The 18,903-nt window shown below is 38.8% G+C and overlaps 1 long non-coding RNA gene across 1 annotated transcript; it reads left to right on the top strand.

Annotated features, from left to right (window-relative positions):
* LOC106725658 lies at positions 1-3,682 on the top strand. The gene is made up of 2 exons (XR_001361588.1): positions 1-47; positions 2,638-3,682. It is a non-coding gene; the product is annotated as an uncharacterized LOC106725658 (long non-coding RNA).
* Positions 3,683-18,903: the final 15,221 nt, after the last annotated feature.

Genomic DNA, 18,903 nt, shown 5'->3' with positions numbered 1-18,903 from the left:
CCGGCCCGCACTCGACAGCCACCGCCGCCCCCAGCGCCCATGCCTGAGTGAGTTCTGCTCCTTTGCCTCTCTTTTCCTCCCGACTCTTGCTCTTTCATCTCTGTCTCTTTTTTTTTTTCCCGGGATCGATCCAAACTTCTTTGTAGCACCCACTCATGGCGCCCCTGGTTGGGGCGGCTCGGCTCCCCTCTCGTGGGCGCTGGCGGCAGGGGTCTGTCGAGCCCCTTCTCGCTCGCGCTGCCGGTAGAGTGGGGGAGAGCACGCGGGATGGGGACTCGAGGATGCCCGTCGTCCTCTCCCAGGGTGTGGGCACACTAACGCACCTGCCCGACAGACCCTGGCTAACAAACTCCTTCGGGTCGTCAGCGCGACCCCTTTTGGAAGAGGAAAGGGGAGTGGAAAAGACCGAAGGAAGCCCGCGGAGACAGGGAGAGCCTCCCGGTGCCCCTCCGAGCCGGGCTGGCGGAAAGGTGGCCCGAGGAGGACGCTGGGGAGTGGGAACGCTCCCCCGCCGGCTCGCCCGTCCGCTCAGCATCCTTCCCCGGTCCCTCTCCGCCTTCCTCCGCCCCCCGCCCGCGCGGCTGGCTGGGAGCGGCGGCGGACAGGGACCTGGGAAGTTTGTGGCAACTTCTCCTTCCCGGGAACCACTCGGGCGCCGGGGCGCTCAAGTTGGAGCCGGGAGTTTGAAAGCCGCGGCACTCGGCGTTGGCAGTCCTCGCTGGCTGTAGTGAGGCCGGTCCTGAAAAAGACTCCTGGAGTGAACGTGGGTTTGGAGATGGGCTGGAGGAAGGGAGAGGTGCTGCCCTCCTTGCAGGGACGGGGACATCACTGAGCAGCCACCACGGGGTCTACCTCCTGCGGTCCCGACCCGAGCGTGGCGGCTTTCTCCGTGCGCCCCGCTGCCGAGGCTCCCCGGGCGGCGGAACATGGGTTTGGGCAGCCACCGGGAGAGGGACCATGCAGGCAGGTGGCAGGTCCAGGAGTGACACGCGCGTACCGGGGAAACGCACAGAGCTGGACTCTTGGGTGACTCCAGAATACCGAGAGGGACTAGGGCTCTTGCTGGAGGTTTTGGCAAGGACCTCCACTAGGGCATCGCAAATTTCACTTACAAGTGTCAGCCACAAGGTCCCTTCCCAAAGTGCCCTCGCTGGCAACTTTGACCTCTGGGCCCTTCCTCCGTGAACTTTCTCAGCGGCATTCCGCATTTCCAGGCGAACGGTGTAACGCTTGGACTTCACATGGGTGTAAAAGAGGGAAAACAGAAAGACGTCCGGTTTTCAGGACCGAACCTGGGGTTCCATGCTTGCATCCTTGGAGGCCAGGCCACCTGACTTTCCCTAGAGGACAGAGTAGGGGGTAAGAAGGAGTAAAACTACACTGCTTGGTGCCAGGTTTTGTTCGGAGCAGTTCCTGAAATCTACAGGGTTTGTGCTGCTGACCCAGTCACTCATCCCGCTGAAACTTTATTGAAATTTACACCCTGTCTAAAGTGGATTTTTCTGAGATATCAGGAATGGAAGATTTATTCTATAGTCAAATGTAGCTGCAACACCCCCCCCCCCTACTTTAAGACTGGAGAAAACCAAGGTTGAGGTGTTTGCTCTACAAACCTTTAATCTGCTATGTGGTACTGGTGCTATGATTTAGCAGCAGTTCTTTATTTCTATTGCATATTATTTTAGTAGAACAGTAGTACATTCATATACTGGCTGCTCCAGTCTGCTGGCAAACATTAGCATTCAAGCTTACATTTTTGACAAATGTGCAGACAGGAATAGCATGAATAGGCATCTTAAATATTAACAACCTAAGCATCTGTTGTGAAACAAATTTAATATATTTACTCTGTTTTTCTCACATTGTTAGAAAAGGTTATAATAAGTGCATAATTTCAACTTTAGTTTGCAGAAGTAACTGGCTGCATCTTTCACTACCTCTCCAAGTGTTTAACACAATCACCAGACATAAATACTTTAATTAACTTGGTTAGGCACATTATTAAATAGACTTTAAACAATGTGCATACTATGTAACAGTAGCAAAATATGTATCGTATTTCTGCAGATTTTAAATGACTATGCATTTTATAAATATACCAGGCATGTTTATTCTTCACCTCCATTTGACACTTATTACTTCATGTTTTTTTCTAATGGAAACAATATTTTAAATGTAGAGTTGTTCAGTCATATGCAATACATAATATGTAAACAGTAGCTATAAAATACAAAGCACTGTTAAATTTGAGCACGGCTACATGTAACAAGATCGTACAAGAGAAATAAAAATCACTGCTCAATTTTGTATTCCTTTCTGAATAATGAATACAAATGATGTCTAATAAAGAACAAATAGGGATTTCCCTCCTAAAGTACTAGTGCCTTAAAATGTGTGGGGGGTAGGAGGGATGGAAGGGAGGGGGAAGATAAAGAAAACCTAAAGAACTTCCCAAAGTCTGAATAGTTATTTCCAGAATCAATGCATTCCTCATTTTCCCACAAGCTGAAATATGTAATAAATAATAGTTCTTTGTATGTAAAAGTATTCAAAAGGAATGCCTTTTGTTTAGTTGTTGTAATAAATTAATATATTCTTTGGTTGATAATCTACAAAAGTGGGTCTTTTGTTTCTCAGCATCTTAAACAAGAACAACCACAAAATGAATATTGGCTTATTTCTGCAAAGAAGTCTGTTGCCAGCTACGTGAACCTGAGAATTAATAAGATATGATATGCTGAGTGATGGTTAAGAAAGACTACATTAAGTTGGCAAAAACTGAACTATCTGGAGGAGGTTTTGAATTATTTTTTCAGGTGACAGGTTGTGGATTGTAAATTAGGCCTAAAAGGTCAGGTGACAGGCACCTGTTCCTCATTATTGTAAAAATCTTCTGGTTACAAACTCTATTAAGCTAAAGACAACATGGATATACAGTAGGGACTCTATAAAGCACTCTAGTGGCTTGTCATCTGCTCTGTAAATTTCCAAAAGGGCCATACATAGATATGCCCTGTACACAAACACATCATTTCTTTCAAGATGTGTTATCTTGGATGACTCTTACTAGTACTTGGGATTGGCGAAGTATGTAAAATAAATACATGTCACTGAATCAATCTTCAGACCATATCTAGACATGTTGTAGTCCAATGCAAACATATTTTTAAACCCTTCTTTTCTCTTTACAGTCCATTGATTAATTATCAGAATTTCTTCATGTTTTAAAGAACAGCCTCCCCAAATTGCCTTGTATAGTTTTTAGATCAGATGTGTTCCCATTTTAAATGATGCCATGAAATAGTTTGCTCAGTACTTGTAATGTAAGGAGAAAATTAGTTGTTATCTACTGTCATAGCATTGTGGCATATAGAAAATGGGAAGAAAAACACATTTTATATGAATGCTGTTAGGAAGCGCATCGTCATCTGATCCTCAAGCTTGCCACTTCTCTCAGCAGAGCTCAGTAATGTTTCTGTTAGAATTAAAGAGTATGATTTGATTTGCATGAATGGCTTACCTTTAGATATTTCAGGGAGCAGAATAAGCATACATATTGGATGGACCTAAATAGCACAAGGTGACAACAAAAGTAAAGGTTCCAGTTGCTTTTAATTAGCCAAGAAGGAGGATTTTGAGTAAATTCTGTAATTCAGATGATTAAATTCTATATTTAATTTTGTTCTTTTCTCTCTCTCTTTTTTGGTTTTGTACAGTTATTGCTTATTCTATTAAGTATTTGGCTTTAGCATTTGTGGTCAGATTACAGAGCAGTCATTACTCTTGCTTTTCAAATTGATTTGGTTTCCAAACTCCAAAAGTCTGGGATGATTTTAACAAATTGGTTTACATTTTTGACAGAACAGAGTTAAGTTAATTAATAGATCAGGCACGAAAAATCCTCCACGGTAGGGTGTATTTTCTGGTAAAATGAAAGTTATGTTTCAGCATGATGAGCATCAGGCTTCAGTAATCTGTTCCTCGTGTGGAATGAACACTTCCTACTTCGAGCTAGCAGGCACCTTCTGTTTATTTACGCTGCATTAAACTGACAGCTCAGCAATCAGAGGAAAAATATTACTTACCTTCCTGAGTTAAGTACCAGTTTATAGGTTAGTGCACGTATTTATATTCCTGTCACCACTAAATAACGGCTCTGTCTCCATTTTAATATCTACCTGTGCTATAATCCAGGGCCTCAGACTCTTCCCGGTTGGGGGTAGGGGTCGAAAGCAGGTTTTCTTATCATTTCCCAATGGCAAAACCTTAGAGAAAAGTATTTTCATCTCTGCCGTGTGAGAACCAGCTGGAAGCAATGTTATTTTACATACCTCAACTATAACATCAGAACCCCCAAAGAATCTGCATGCCACTTAAAATAGTCATCTGTTAGAGCAACCTCAGGACAAATACGTTCAAACACATTCGAGTGTGTGTTTTCTAAATTGACTTTCTACCAAGTTCCAAATAGGTTACTTAAACGCTTTGATTACTTAGATAATAACTTTGATAAAGTGTCTTCCCTCCCAAGTCTTAGATGGAATGTCTCAGTTTTTACTGGAAATCTTCAAATATAAGTACAAAGTAGGGCTCATTGATTGCTCGATACTGTTGGCTTCTCTCTGAAAATATTCTTGCCTCCTTTCTTGTTACTCTGTCAACCTTAAGATATGGGTGATTTCAACTTCCTTGTAATACTAAATGAATTTGTTGTTTTCTTTTACAATTAAAACCCCTTCTCTTTCAAACTCCTGGAAACATCAAAACACTGCTAAAGTTGAATTATAAAACTTATGGTTAACTTGAGAAAATGCTTATTTTCACTTATATTCTATAAGTCCCTCTTATACTCATCGTCTACACATTGTCAACCTCTCATCACGTATCTCATTGACATCAGAGCAGAATGTGGTCTTAATACAGCATATAAATCAAATTTGTTACACAAGGTTCTTCTGCTTCTCTATACCAAAGAAAGAGTGTCTACTATGGTAATTTATATATCGTTCCTAAGTGCTATTCTCAATGGTAAGTCTATTTAAACTTGATGTCTTCATAGAATGTGATCAGCACATTAACACACATTATTTAATACTTTTGAACTTATGCCAGTGGTACCTTTTGCTGTTTATTTCTTTTAAAGTCTTTTTAAGATCAGATATTTCATTTCAGAGTAAATAGATAAAGATTGCGTGTCTATGTATTCAGGGTGAGATTTAGTAGCATAGCATTTCTCCAGCATATTGGCCTATTTTTTTATTCTTTCAAGTTATTCTTTATCACTTCCACTGATGTTGCTGTCTGAGGCTTGGTTCGTAATAGCAACTCTAATCATCTCTTTCAATGGACTTTCAAACATGTAGTTCAGTTGAGGCAGTGATCTAGTTAGGTTATGCGAGATGGAAATGAGTTAGCTGCTACCCTGGCACTTATGTCCCTAGATTCTCCTGAAATTTCAGTCCCGTTATTTGACATTGGGTTGTGAAGTGTCTTGTAATTGAAAAATTAAGACGTGGTTCAGTTTCCAGTGGAGGGAAGATCTTTGCTGGATAAAACGTTGAACTGTGCAATCTTTTATGATGCTCGCCACTCGTTTTAGAACCTGCCTGTGATTGCACACATTTTGAGTACCTCGGGCTGCAGGTCGTCCCCCAAATGAAGCTGAAATGCTTGCAGAAGAAGCGGGTGTCAGGCTGCACCTGGTTGTGCCTTTATAAGAATGTCTGTAGATCTGCATTGCCCCCCCCCCTTTTCTCTAACCCTCCCCCCCAGGTGTGCAGGAAGTGGAGGGCGTTGTACAGGGTGAAGTGGGTGGACTCTACCCAGAGCTATGACCTGATTTGTGACGCACCCTCAGAACTGCAGTTAATGGTCCAACTGCTTCACAGGCAACTGGTAACCACCTCATTTGGGGATGCTTCTGCCTTGCTAGCACTGCCAGAGAGAACTTCCCTCACGGTCACCTCACCAGAGGCTACTTTTTGACAGCTCTCTTGTAGGGCTAGATTCAGAGAGCAGCTTCTGATACCTGGAGGGTAAGTGCCAGAAACGTTTCTGTCCATTCCATGTGGAGAAGCAGGGCTACAGCCACGGGGAGGGACAGGCGTTGAGTGTCTGGGGGGAGGTCTCTGTGTTGGGAGGTTGCTTTTTCTCAGCTAGAGATGATTTGAGACCAGATACCAACACAAATTTTTCAGTGGGCTATTTTTTTGGGGGGAGAGGGGGTGGGGGTGGCAAAATAGGGTAGGAAGCTCCCATGGGAAGTTGCTAGACTGATCTTTCCTTGAGATATTTAAAGAAAAGGGAATTCTTGAGATGCAGTTTTTTCCAGGAAGCCAGGCATAGAGTAAACTCGATTGCTAGATGTTCCTTTCTAAGTCTTCCTCAATGGTTTCTGTAATGCTGTTAAGAGCATGTAAATGAGAATTTGGCCTTTTAACGTTTATAATGTTAAGGACTTTAAGATAAAAGAGGTTTTATGTTATAAATATTTTATTGTAATAATTATTATAAATAAAATAGAACCCAGTGTACACGGATATCCTTTGACATGGAGATAGTCTTGAATATAGCAAATCCATAATTAGCTGTTTGATGTTGAATGCAATTGAGTTTTCCTGTTCCAGTGAACCAGACAATGGAAATCATTGGGAATTAACAACGCGGCTATGTGATTCTTGATAAAGCTAACCTTTCGGTCCCCATTCAAGTATTTTATCAGTGAATGAGGGGGCTAAACTAAAATGCTTACACTTGTAAACTGTAAAAGGATATACGGAATTGGTAAAAGAATCCCAGTGTTTCCCATTGTGTCTTTGCCCATTGAAGTGATGCCTAGGTATCCTATTTAACGTTAGACAGATTTCTCCAGACTCTGGGAGGAAATAACAATATTGCAATCGCTGTGCTTTATAAAACAAATCTTAGAGGTGGGCTCTTTTGGGCGGTTGAAAAAGACTCAAAAACAATTTAGAACATTATCTCAAAAGTCAAAAAATGACAGCCTTACTTTGTATGCAGTCATTGTATTTTAATAATACTGTACGCTTATTAGTGTTATTAGAGCAGTAGACAGTTAATTACAGCCTTTTCTGAGACATGTTAACTCTATATTAACAGCCATGTAAAAAAAAAAGAAAGAAAGAATGATGTATATGCTTACCTACAAGCTGCTGCTTGCTAGACTCTTGAAAATATCCTTTAAGAATGTATGCAGTCACATTTTGGTCCAGAATCATCAAAATGGTTTCTACTAAAACAACTGAATTTTAGAACTTTTCACTGGGATACAAAATTTTCTCCCTGTTTTTTTTTTCCCTTTTCTTGTAATGGGTATTGGTTGGATCACTTTTTGCCAGTAGCAGAAATTGCTGTCCCTCAGCAGTTTTTACCTTTCCCACATTATATTTTGAGATGCCTGCGTTTTCTTGTTTTCTGATGACTTTGGCCAGCCCACACCATGAAGAGCTTATGGAGTTGATTGAGTCCCTCTTAATACTTGTATTTTGTGGAATCATTTTAGTCACTGTTCCTTGATCCAAGTTACGTTTCCTTAAAATGCTCCAAAACCTGATACTTAAGATACATGTGAGCAGTTGATCACAGCAGTCGTTCTAAGACTATTTTATTTTCCAGATTTCAAACCTGGGTTTTTGCTTTGGCTTTTGGCATGGCAGAACAATGGGGGACCACCCAGAGGAGTTTGAAGCGGGACTTCGCCTTACTTACACAATTGTATCAAATTGGTTAACTCTCTGAATTCCCTTGGTTAATCTGGACACGTAGACCTTGTAGTCATGTAATATAGCACTTAAAATTGCACTAGTATTCCCAACTTGATGATTTTTTAGGTGCTGCTTATATTTACTTCAAGAAGACATTAAACTACAAAAAAGAAATTCTCTGTAAGGTGCATGTCTCTGTTATATAAAATAGGAAAAAGTTCACAGTCAGTGTCCTGTGCCTTGCATAGTGAGCACTCATTAAAGATTTGCTAAATTAATAATAAAACAGAGAATTTAGCTTGTGCTGCAATAATGATTTAATGGGGGAGGGACCTTTCTCTCTAATTTTCTGTTTTTACTGGGGTTATCTGAACACTTAATCTGCACATGTCCGGCTTTCTGGATAATTGAATGTTTTTCTTCTTTAACTATGTGCTCTGTCATTTTTTTTTGACAGTAGCACTGGGGTCTGTTTCATCCTCATTGTCTGACCTCAAGGATTAGGAGAAGTATCTCTGTTCAGGTCTGTGGTCCCTTGGTGTTTGGTTGTGGTAACAAACTGTATTAGAGTCAACACAGAGCCATCCCCTAGGTGTGTACAGTTAGGCCACAATGGTCTTTCTGATATTCTGGGACCAAAAATACTATTTACCAGTGGCCCAAGGCTGATGGGCCTCTCCCTATTCTTTCCTACAATAATGATTTTGTCCAGGGTCCCATTGCAAAAATATGAGCCATGGTTCCTGCATACAAATATATTTTTCATTGTAACTCTATGTGTTGCACTTTTAAATGTTTTAAGATTCAGGGTATTTATATTAATGGAAATTTCACTCTATTCCTTTAAATTAATACTAGAGTTCCAGTGGGGTTGTGTTAGCTGCATCTAAAACATTCTGAAAAGTTCTGGGCATTCTAAGAAAGTTATCTAAAAAACACACTTCCTCTTTAAATTTATTTTCTTTTAAAAACATGTGTGGGGCTATTTTGCAAGACAGTCCTATTTAGTTACAGAAAGGAAAGTATTCTTAAGCGGTACACTGCTGTGTGACCTATTCCATTATCGTGCACATTCTGTCTCTTTAAAAACAGTCTCCTCTATTTGCCCTATTAATTGTTGATATGTTGCCATCCACGAGACAAAAATTAGAGCTGTAATTAAATAATCATGTGATGCTCCTTAGTGCCAGTGAGAGCAAACTCATTTTTCCAGGCCCTGATGGTCACTGATTATTGTATTACTACTGGCTTGCCTTTATTTTTTTTTCTTCATGATTCTCTATCTGTAGATTACCTAACTGCTGTCCTTCTCTTCAAAATTAAAGAAAGTAGAGAACATTCAGCCAGTTAATTGGCTAGACGTCCTCAGAGATGTAAGGTAGACATACCTTTTTTTTGCTTTTGGTCACCTGGCAGGTTCTTTTGGGAGGCTACATCAGTGGTGTGGTTGCCTGCCATTTAATTTACACTGGTGTTTTGGCTGGGATGGAGGCATATGGGGAATGCCAGGAGAATTACAAAAGGAGCTGGGTATTAAAATTCAGAAATGATTAAAATTGAAATAAAAGGATGCTGCTTCTTTGCCAGTACTCTGGCAGTCATAATGACACATAGAGATTAGTTTCCACCTTCATCTTTTCCTTCTTTCTCATTTCCTCTTGTTTATTGTTGACACATTTTCCTTATGTCTGCCTCCCGTCTCTGTATCTTTTTTGCACCATTATGCATTCCTACTTCTCTCTCTTTCCTTAAGCAGGGAGAAGCCTACTTAACCTTATTATAACAATAACAGAATAGGTTATTAATATTTAATATGCACATGATTAAAATTTCTCTCCCTTAAACATAGGTCAGCTGTATTATTATTAACCAGCATGTAATTTTTCATTTAAAATATTCTTCTTCTGCCCTTGCTGTTTCTGAAATGTGGTCTACTTAGGTAGTGATTTAATACCTAATGTTTGGAAAACTGTGGTGGGCTAGTGAGAAAAGAACTTACCAGTCATGGATAATCAATTATGCATGAATTCAAATGTAACAGATGGAATCTGGTGAGTTAAAGTTTCTCTTTGCCTTAATGTGTTTTTTTTATTTGTTTGTTTGACACCTGTCTCCTATATAGATAAACATCTCATGTAACAAGTGAGAAATTTTCTTATATATTTATATTCTCTTTAAAGTGAACTTGATTTTTTAAAGAGCAGAGAATTTTTTATGTGGCCTTAAAGATGATCAGATTCTTTTCCATCACTTTATAGATACAGAACCTGATCCTGTTTGACCTAGGAAGGTTCACTCAGCTAGCTAGTAGAGGAAGGAGCAAGCCCCAGTCCAGGCTCTCTGCCTTCTGTTCACTGCTTTACCCACTGTCATTTAACCTCTTTTGTGGGAGTTGCTTCATAATAGAGGAGCTACACTAACTCTGGGTCTTAAAGAATTTCTAATGAAGACTGTGGTAGAGTAGTTTCAAATTGTGTAATCTTCTGTCTGAAGACATGCAAACAGTACCTGTGAACATATATCATATTATGTTGAATGCATGTTATATCCACATTTATTCATACCTGGATATTGGCCAAACAATTGAATTTCCCAAATCTATAGAGAATGCCCCAACATTTGGTTTATATCCTAACCTGCCGCACATGCCTTTACACTTGTAATGTTGTAAATTTTTAGTGACAAAACCCCTTGGTGCAAAGCATACCAATTTTTGAAGCCTTGTTATCTTCATGGAGATATAAATTTAATTTTAATTAAGTATAGTGTGAATGTATAGTGTTTTTTTTTTTCAGTTGTAGAAATAATACAATGAGGGGGATTGTCCATCTTTAAAGCAATACAGTCACAAAAACAGTTTCAAGCTGGTCCCCATCAAGATTTTTTTCATAAATATGCTGTTTGTTTCTCTCAAGTGTATTCATGTGTATATATTTTTAAAATACAAATGAAAATAGTCTTTACAGAATAAAAATAAATGATTAAAAAATAGCCTAAAGGCTCACTTGTTCTGTTTTTATAGTTATACAGAAGCATTATTTATCAACTTTTTGCTTCATATCAGCTGGAAATTTGCATATATATTTATAGTTCATGTTAGTTACTTAATGAATTAAATTCCACAATAAACACACTAATAAATAGACACCTGAAAAATAGGTAACTTGATATGTCCAGCTACAGCTATACTGTGAAACTATGTTTGTAGTATTTTATTTATGCTTTTATACATAATAAATATGTAATTTTAGTTTGGCTTTCCTATGTTTTAATGTCTCTTAATCATGAATCAAAAATATATAAGTAGGTATGAACTTCTATAAGATATAATTTACATATGAATTTCCAATACATTAAAAACTCATTCATAAAGAAGTTCCCTAATGTAAAATAAATATGAAATCAGTAAGAATAGATGATAGGAAACAGAATACAGGACAATGTTATAGAAAAAGATAATATAAATTATTGCATGCTGAAGTAAATACTTTAATCCTAATTATCATCACTAAAAAGTGACTGGAAATTAAATTTGAAAGACTTTTAGGCTTTTTTTAAACAAAAATTATATTCTTATTTAAAATTCGAATTTAAAGTCTTTATACAGAGACATTTTATAAATTATTACATAGACTAAATTCATACAATTGTTACACATCTGGGGCTGTACTGCATAGAAATGTTCATCACTCTTAAGTACTGTTAATTGGAAGGGTCTACTATTTTAGGAATATAGTTAATTTTTACTCATTTGAAAAACATCCAAAAAGAATTTTTGGACTTTAGGTACTCTTATTTGTTTGTTTATGTTTCATTCTCATCTTTTGCAAAAAGAGAACAGTTTTCTTGCATTATAGGACCATCAAATTACCTACTTTGGGTGGGATCTTGGTCTCTAATTACAAATCCATGTTAATTATCCTTGGGTCAGGTATTCATCATAAGAATTAATTATCTTGCATAGGCTGGACTGTGGCTGTTGGCGGGTAAGGACAAAGCAATGGAAGGTTGTCGGTGAACACAGGGTTGTTTAGTATGTTGTAGCTCATTGTTGTTCTCCTTGGCATGATATTTTCATGATAATATATATCTGCCAAACTTAGGAATAGGTAAAAGATTGGTTTGTTTTAGTTTTTTGGTTAAAAAATTTTAAATTGGGGTAAAAGATGTATAACATAAAATATGCCATTTTGACAATTTTTAAGTGCACAATTCAGTGGCATTACTTCTGTTCACACTGTTGTGGAACCATCAACACAATCTGCTTCCAAATCTTTTCCATCATCCCCAATAGAATGTGCTTTACTTCTGAATGAACGTCTTCCTTGCTTCAACAAATTTCAAGCATTGCAGTGGAAGGTAGTCCCAGTCCAGGTGTGATACAGTTCTTTCTGGTGGTGGCTTTCCTTCCTGATGGACAACTCCTGTCCATTGCCTTGTGGTGATGGGCACAGCAGTACAATACCAGAAACTCCCTTTGGCTGATACTCCCCCACACAGATCTGAACTAGGATTCAGGTGCATCAGATCCTCAAACTGTTTCTCCCTCCAGTTAAGCCAGGAAAGATTAGTGATGACATTCGCATCACTAAGAAGATTTGGTTATGCCTTGGCTAAACCAGTTGATTGGGAATAGGCTGCTGTTTGACTTTGTTGGAATTAAAATCCCCTGAGCTTCCCGAGAGTATTACATGGCAGCTAGCGCTGTGAGGACCTGTCACTGGCTCTTGGGAATGGACGACGTGAATACTTCAGTTCTGCTTAAGTGCAGCGGCTTAGTCTGGAAATAAGTGGAACAGTGTTCAGCTGTTCCAGGAGAATCTCACTCCAGGTTGAAGTTTTTTTCGGGAGAAAACTCATGCCCAACTATGTTGACAAAAGAAATAGAGGAAACTGGGATGCTTCTGGCTCCAGTAAATAACAGGCTGGTTTTAGAACTTTACTTCCATGTGTAATTTTGTGGTTAGTCACTTCTGTCTGTGATGGTAAATCACATACCTTTGCAGGATTTCTGGCACCTTCGTAAATCTCAAGCAAGTGCAAAATGCTCATTTATCTTGGTTCCTCAAATGGCATTTCTTTAATTGACAAATCAATGATCTAATAGCTTGCCCTCCCTCCTCCTTTTTTTTTAATTTAGTGGCTTGCCTGCACATATATTTCTTAAATTTTGGAGAGAGTGCTGGTTCCTAGCACAACTTTAACTTTTCCAAGTGAACTCAGGATTGGGTTAAAAACTTCACTTGAGGATGCCCTAGCAGGTATATTTGATTTTCTATCTTCAACATATTACCTAACCCAGTGGATGCCAATCTGGGCTGTAATTGGAATCACCCTGGGAGCTCTCAACAACTGAATGCCTGGCCATTGCAGTGGGGTGGAGCGTGGACATCTGGCTTATGGAAGGAGCTCCTCAGGTGATGTTAACCTGAAGCCCATTTTGGGAGCCACTGAGCTAACTTCTGATCCTGGCACCTGGCTTTACTTTCTAAGACGGCAAGACTCTTCCTAAGATTTTGTATAAAAATAGTTCTAGGGTTCCTTTCCCTGTGATGGCTGGCACTTGTGAGAGACTCCAGAAATACAGAAGTAAATATTTAACACCTTCAAGGTGCTCACAGACTTGCAGTTTGGAGGGGTAGACATGTAAATATGGAATGTCACACTGAAGGACAGGTGGTATGATGGAACATCAAGAAGGATGTAAGGCAGGGGTGGGCAAACTTTTTGACTCGAGGGCCACAATGGGTTCTTAAACTGGACCGGAGGGCCGGAACAAAAGCATGGATGGAGTGTTTGTGTGAACTAATATAAATTCAAAGTAAACATCATTACATAAAAGGGTACGGTCTTTTTTTTTTAGTTTTATTCATTTCAAACGGGCCGGATCTGGCCCGCGGGCCGTAGTTTGCCCACGGCTGATGTAAGGAAAGCTGGAGAAGGCTTTGGACAGAAGAGTGGAATCAAGCTTCATACTAAGAATATGGCAGAAGGGAGGCCCAGGTGAGAAGCGGGAGGAAGGGCACTCCAGCAGCAATTCAGGGGAAAAATGAGGCAAGCTGAAACTGTAAGCATTCTGGTGGTGATATCTACACTAGAGGACTCAACAGCCATCACAGGAATCCTTCCCTCTACCTACTCAATTTTCAGATCTAAGTCTTGATAGAGATACCAGTTTTGATGGAGTTATTACCGTTGTGTCTTAAGGTTATGATCCATACTGATATCTATGGAAAGAAAGATAGCTTTCAAAAAATTTTCCCAATACATTTTTGCTAAAAAAATTTAAAAAATGGGGGTGAGGGTTGTAATATTTCTGGCCCAAATAGTTTGTCAGGTTCTAGAAGCCAACTACAATGGTTGTTCCTTTCCCTTACCCAGTTTTCCCAAAATTAGCATTAAACATTGGCCTCCCTTTGCTCGGCTTTCATAATGACCTTTTTCTATTAAAACCATATCACAAATTACCAGTGGGTATTTACATCCACCCCAATGTAATTAGGAAACAACTCTTGATCACTATCAGTCTGGCTATAATGGAAACCCCACCTATTAGGGGAAAAAACACAAAGAAAAAAACCTTGCCCCATATTTAGAGTTTATTATCATTGCTCTGTTATCTCCCCTGAAACATATTCAAGCTTCTTGCTGTTATTTTCTGTGGTATACCATTATTTGTTTGCTATCTGGATGCCTCCCAGTTTGAGTAGGTACCTACATTAAAGCTTCCAAAAGACCCATTTCTAATGGCAACTATGCTTATGTAATGTGGGGGTAGAAGCGAGGAAGGGGAATGACTTTGTGACTTTTAACTTCGCCTATGAGCTATTGAAATGCTCATGGAAAGCAGCATTTAGGGTAAATGCATATTATTCCAAATGTACTACAGGACCCTTTCAAATACAGACGGGCTAGAAAGTCGTCTTAAATTCATGTGCAGTGGCACACAAACCTCATTGCATGCAACTTTACAGATCTATGGGCTTATTCTAAAATGGAAAATGATTTCCATTTGGACATTATTAGGATGTCTAAAAGCCACTCAGCACCTCTAAGACTCCTGACCAGGCCCTGGATTTACTTAGTCATCTTTAGAGAAGTTCACTAGATAAGTGCTGTCCAATAGATCTTTCAGCAATGGTGGAAATGTTTTATATCCTACACTGCCCAATACCCACCTAGAGCTATTAAACACTTGAAATGTGGGACTCAAATTGTCAGTTTTATTTAATGTCAGTGAATTCAAATTTAAGTGATATAGCCACCTTCCCCACCGTTACTTCCTTTTGCAATTCTCTAGAAGGAATTGTGACTGCAATTAGCAGTAGGAGTTGGTTGCTAGTGACACTGAGCTTTTTGCTCTCATTTATTTATTCATAATGTAAATATTGCAAGGACCGCATAAGAATTCCTGGTAATGTGGCAGTGAGCAAGACGCATGGTCTCTGTTCTCAGAGGGCTTACAGTCTAGTATGGGAGACACTTATTAACCCAATAACTATCGAGCTCGTTAATTGATTAAGACTGTGATGACTTACAAGAGAGAAATGCTAGAGGCTATGAGAGTATAAAATGGGGGCTATACTTTCTTGTCAGATTAGTCAGAAAGTTTAATCAGAGTTTCGTTTGTTCACTAAAACAAGAAAAGCATGAGACAGCTTCCCTTCCCCAAGTTCAAGGCTGGGTCAAGTTGGCTGCAGGACCCAGGGCTCTCAGAGTAGAAGTGTGCCTTGCCATGACCTCCAAAGATGTGGGGTCTGTCTGATTAAGCTGCACGCATACCCACACTGCAAACTTCTGAACTTGAGCAAGCAGATTCTGTCTTAAACTATGCAGTTGTGATGATGTCAGTCACAGATAAGATGTGAGAAGAAGGGTGCAAATGTTTACAGGATATTGCATTTCCTCTCTAATATATGTTTTGACAGTGCTGTTTGGGCTCCAGCCCCAGCTTTTTCCTCTCTGCTCTTACAAATTTGTATTTGGTCTATTCAAGCAACGGTGTGGAAATCAGTCCTGACATCCCAGACAGACAAAATGAGACACATGACAGCAAAACATATGGCTCAAATAGACATCCTTATATGGCCAACACAGACCATATTCCCAGAAATTCATAGATGGAAAACACCACCTGCAGCTAAAGCCAAAAAACAAAGAGTTGACACGACAAAAAGAGCAATATGCTACGTAAATGGTGCTGCTTTAAAAATGTAGGGAGATAGCCAACTGTATTTGAATTTAAAAAGATGGGGAAAAAATGTCCTTAGAAAGTGCTATGGCGGTAAGCATTGCTTTGCTAACACAGTCACTGGCGGAGTTGCCATATCTTAAAAGCGTTCAAATTCTAAATGCTTTCTCTGTTTATTACAAATGTATGTGCTATTCAGAACTCTGAATGTGTTTTAATGCTTTCGGATATCTGCCTGCATATTTATCTTAATACGGTGCCATCTGAAAACATGCAGTAGTCCTTTCATTATTAAGTTAAAAGAATCTTGTATATCTGTTACAATATTTTATCTTTGCTACTCTTTTTGTAGCCAGTCTGAATGCCTTCTTTATGGGATAAAAAATTGATGTGCTGTTTTACCTGTACATCACACATGAAATAGTTCATGTATTGCACTTGTACTATTTCATGTTCCTGAAGTTGACTCTTTTGATATCTAGATTTATAAAGTTTACTTTGTTTTAACTTCTTCCAATACTTGCTTGCATCTTTATCTCCAGATATAAGATGCCTGTGTAGAATCAAATGTTTTCCCCCTAGATAATTTATCCTCACACATGTCCTGAGTAGTGTCATTTTTCTAACTATCTTTCTTTTTTTCTTCCTTTATTTTAACCTGGGTTTACACTGACCAGTGCTCAGTGGCTATAATGAGTATTCTAAGGGGAAGATAATTTATAGTAATTAAGTTTATCATTGTCCTATTTGACTTGGAGGGCATAAACCTTTGTGTATCACTTATGTCATTTCTTACAATCATACAGTTCTAACATAAAGGATGGGCTTGAGGGGAAATGAGTATGTATTTGTGAATAATAGATTCATAATTGTACTACATCACTATTCTTTATAATAAAGTCATTATTAGATATTTTATGCTCATTTATTCTGTTTATCATTTTCCAAGTCCATGTTCATCCTTATTACACACTTTTATGTTTTGTGTTTGAGAATTAGTTTGTAATTCCTGAATAAAAGATGCTATTCAAATTTAAAGATTACTGTTTTAATTCCCACATTTCATTAGCATTGGCCAAGTCATTAGGAGCCTAAGGCAATCAGGAAGCAGTTTCTGTCTTATTTACTGTGTAAATGATAGGATAAACTTATTTACATTTTATTCCAATGTGTCTTAATATTGATATTTTCAGTAACCATTTTTTGGTCTTCTCTTTGCTCAAATTTTGTTTTTGCTCAAAAACTATTTTTCTTCTTTTAAAAACACTCAACTTCAGGTGAAGTTGCATGGATAATTTTTTTTTGTAGTCTAGAATTTTTCTTAGGTGTTTTTTTTTTTTTTATGTTGCTATTTTTGTAAATTTGTCAGTGTGACACTAGAATGCACTGTCCCTACTGAAAACCAGGCAGGAAAGCATGTCAGGCATCACCAGTTTGAAGCAACTAGTCACACATTCATCTTGGAAATTCCTAACTTAACCTATCATGTTGCAAAAATCATTATCGAAATAATTCATTGCTATCGACTTTTCTTTTAAATATTTCCCCATTTGTTATATTTCTTATACTTCAATTAAAATATTCTCCATATTTCCCCACATTTCAACTTTTAAAAATGTGATCTCATTTTTTTCCCTTGTTTTGTGATGCTGTCATTTATTATCACATGTTCTTTCTTTTGCTCAAGGCTTGGGTTTATATGTGCCAAGATTCATGGTTGCCTTCCTTGATTTTGACTAACCTTTCCGGTTTGTGGGTGAAACTTGGGGGCCATTAGAGTGATATATTTTCATTGTGTCTCTCCTAAACTTGTCCTCCCCAGGAGGCCATTATTTCTTATACTTTATCTTCTACTTTACCTTCTGCTTTTCTTAGATTTCTAATGTAAACAGTGCCTCTAAGTGTGTATTGGTAGCTTTAAAGAGCTTAATTTGCATATTTTCCTCTTATCTCAGTACTTGTGTTAACTTGTTGCTTTTTTATGAGTAACAAAATGTTTATCTGACTGATTTTTTTTTCTCTCTTCCTTACTAGTATATTCTGAAAAAATAATTCTTACATTTTTGTTTTTGTTTAATGATTAAATTTCTAATGTAAACAGTGCCTCTAAGTGTGTATTGGTAGCTTTAAAGAGCTTAATTTGCATATTTTCCTCTTATCTCAGTACTTGTGTTAACTTGTTGCTTTTTTATGAGTAACAAAATGTTTATCTGACTGATTTTTTTTCTCTCTTCCTTACTAGTATATTCTGAAAAAAATAATTCTTACATTTTTGTTTTTGTTTAATGATTAACTGCCTTCAGGGACGGAGATGTTAGTGTTCAAACCTAAGCGATAAACACTGCATCTCTATTTGGGTGAGATTGTAATGTTCTTCATTTTTTAATAGGAATTACATTTAATAGATTATCTCAATAAGAGGATCTTACGTATGAGCTAATGACCATTTATTTAACTGGGTAACTTACCCTAGATTGCAGAAGTATTTATTGCAACAACAGATGTATTTACCCACCCAAACTTTCTTGTCTTTCGCTGGTGTGAAATTAGTTTAAGGATGGTGGCATCTTTCCCTTTTTAATAACAAGTCAGGTCTCTTTTATTAAGTGACCCAAATTTTGTTGAACGCGGCCACTACAGGCCACGTATTTCTCCCTCCAACGTGATTTCTGGCTCAGAAGCGAGGGAGTTTTGAACCTACCTCTGACTTGTATAGAAAGCTCTTACCCTTGTGGCTTTAACGTTGGCTCTAGAAATACTTTAGGACTCGTCCTCTTGGAGGGTCAATATTCGCGAGACCGTTTTAAGGATCTTGGCCTTGATTCCTCTGCAAATGTGGCTGCACCCGCCGCGCTTCTCGGGAGAGCTCTCCCTCCGGAGGGTCCCCTCCAGTCACTTCCTCAGTCCCCCCATCTCAGTAACCTACGCCTGTCACCTGCGGGTCCCGGCCCCTCTCCCGCGGGGCCGGTGCGCCCTCCCCTCCCCTGC

Source organism: Myotis brandtii, unplaced genomic scaffold (assembly GCF_000412655.1).
Source record: "Myotis brandtii unplaced genomic scaffold, ASM41265v1 scaffold18, whole genome shotgun sequence".
NCBI lineage: Eukaryota > Metazoa > Chordata > Mammalia > Chiroptera > Vespertilionidae > Myotis > Myotis brandtii.
The sequence above is the reverse complement of the archived record's forward strand: the minus strand, read 5'-3'. Positions and strand labels throughout refer to the sequence as shown.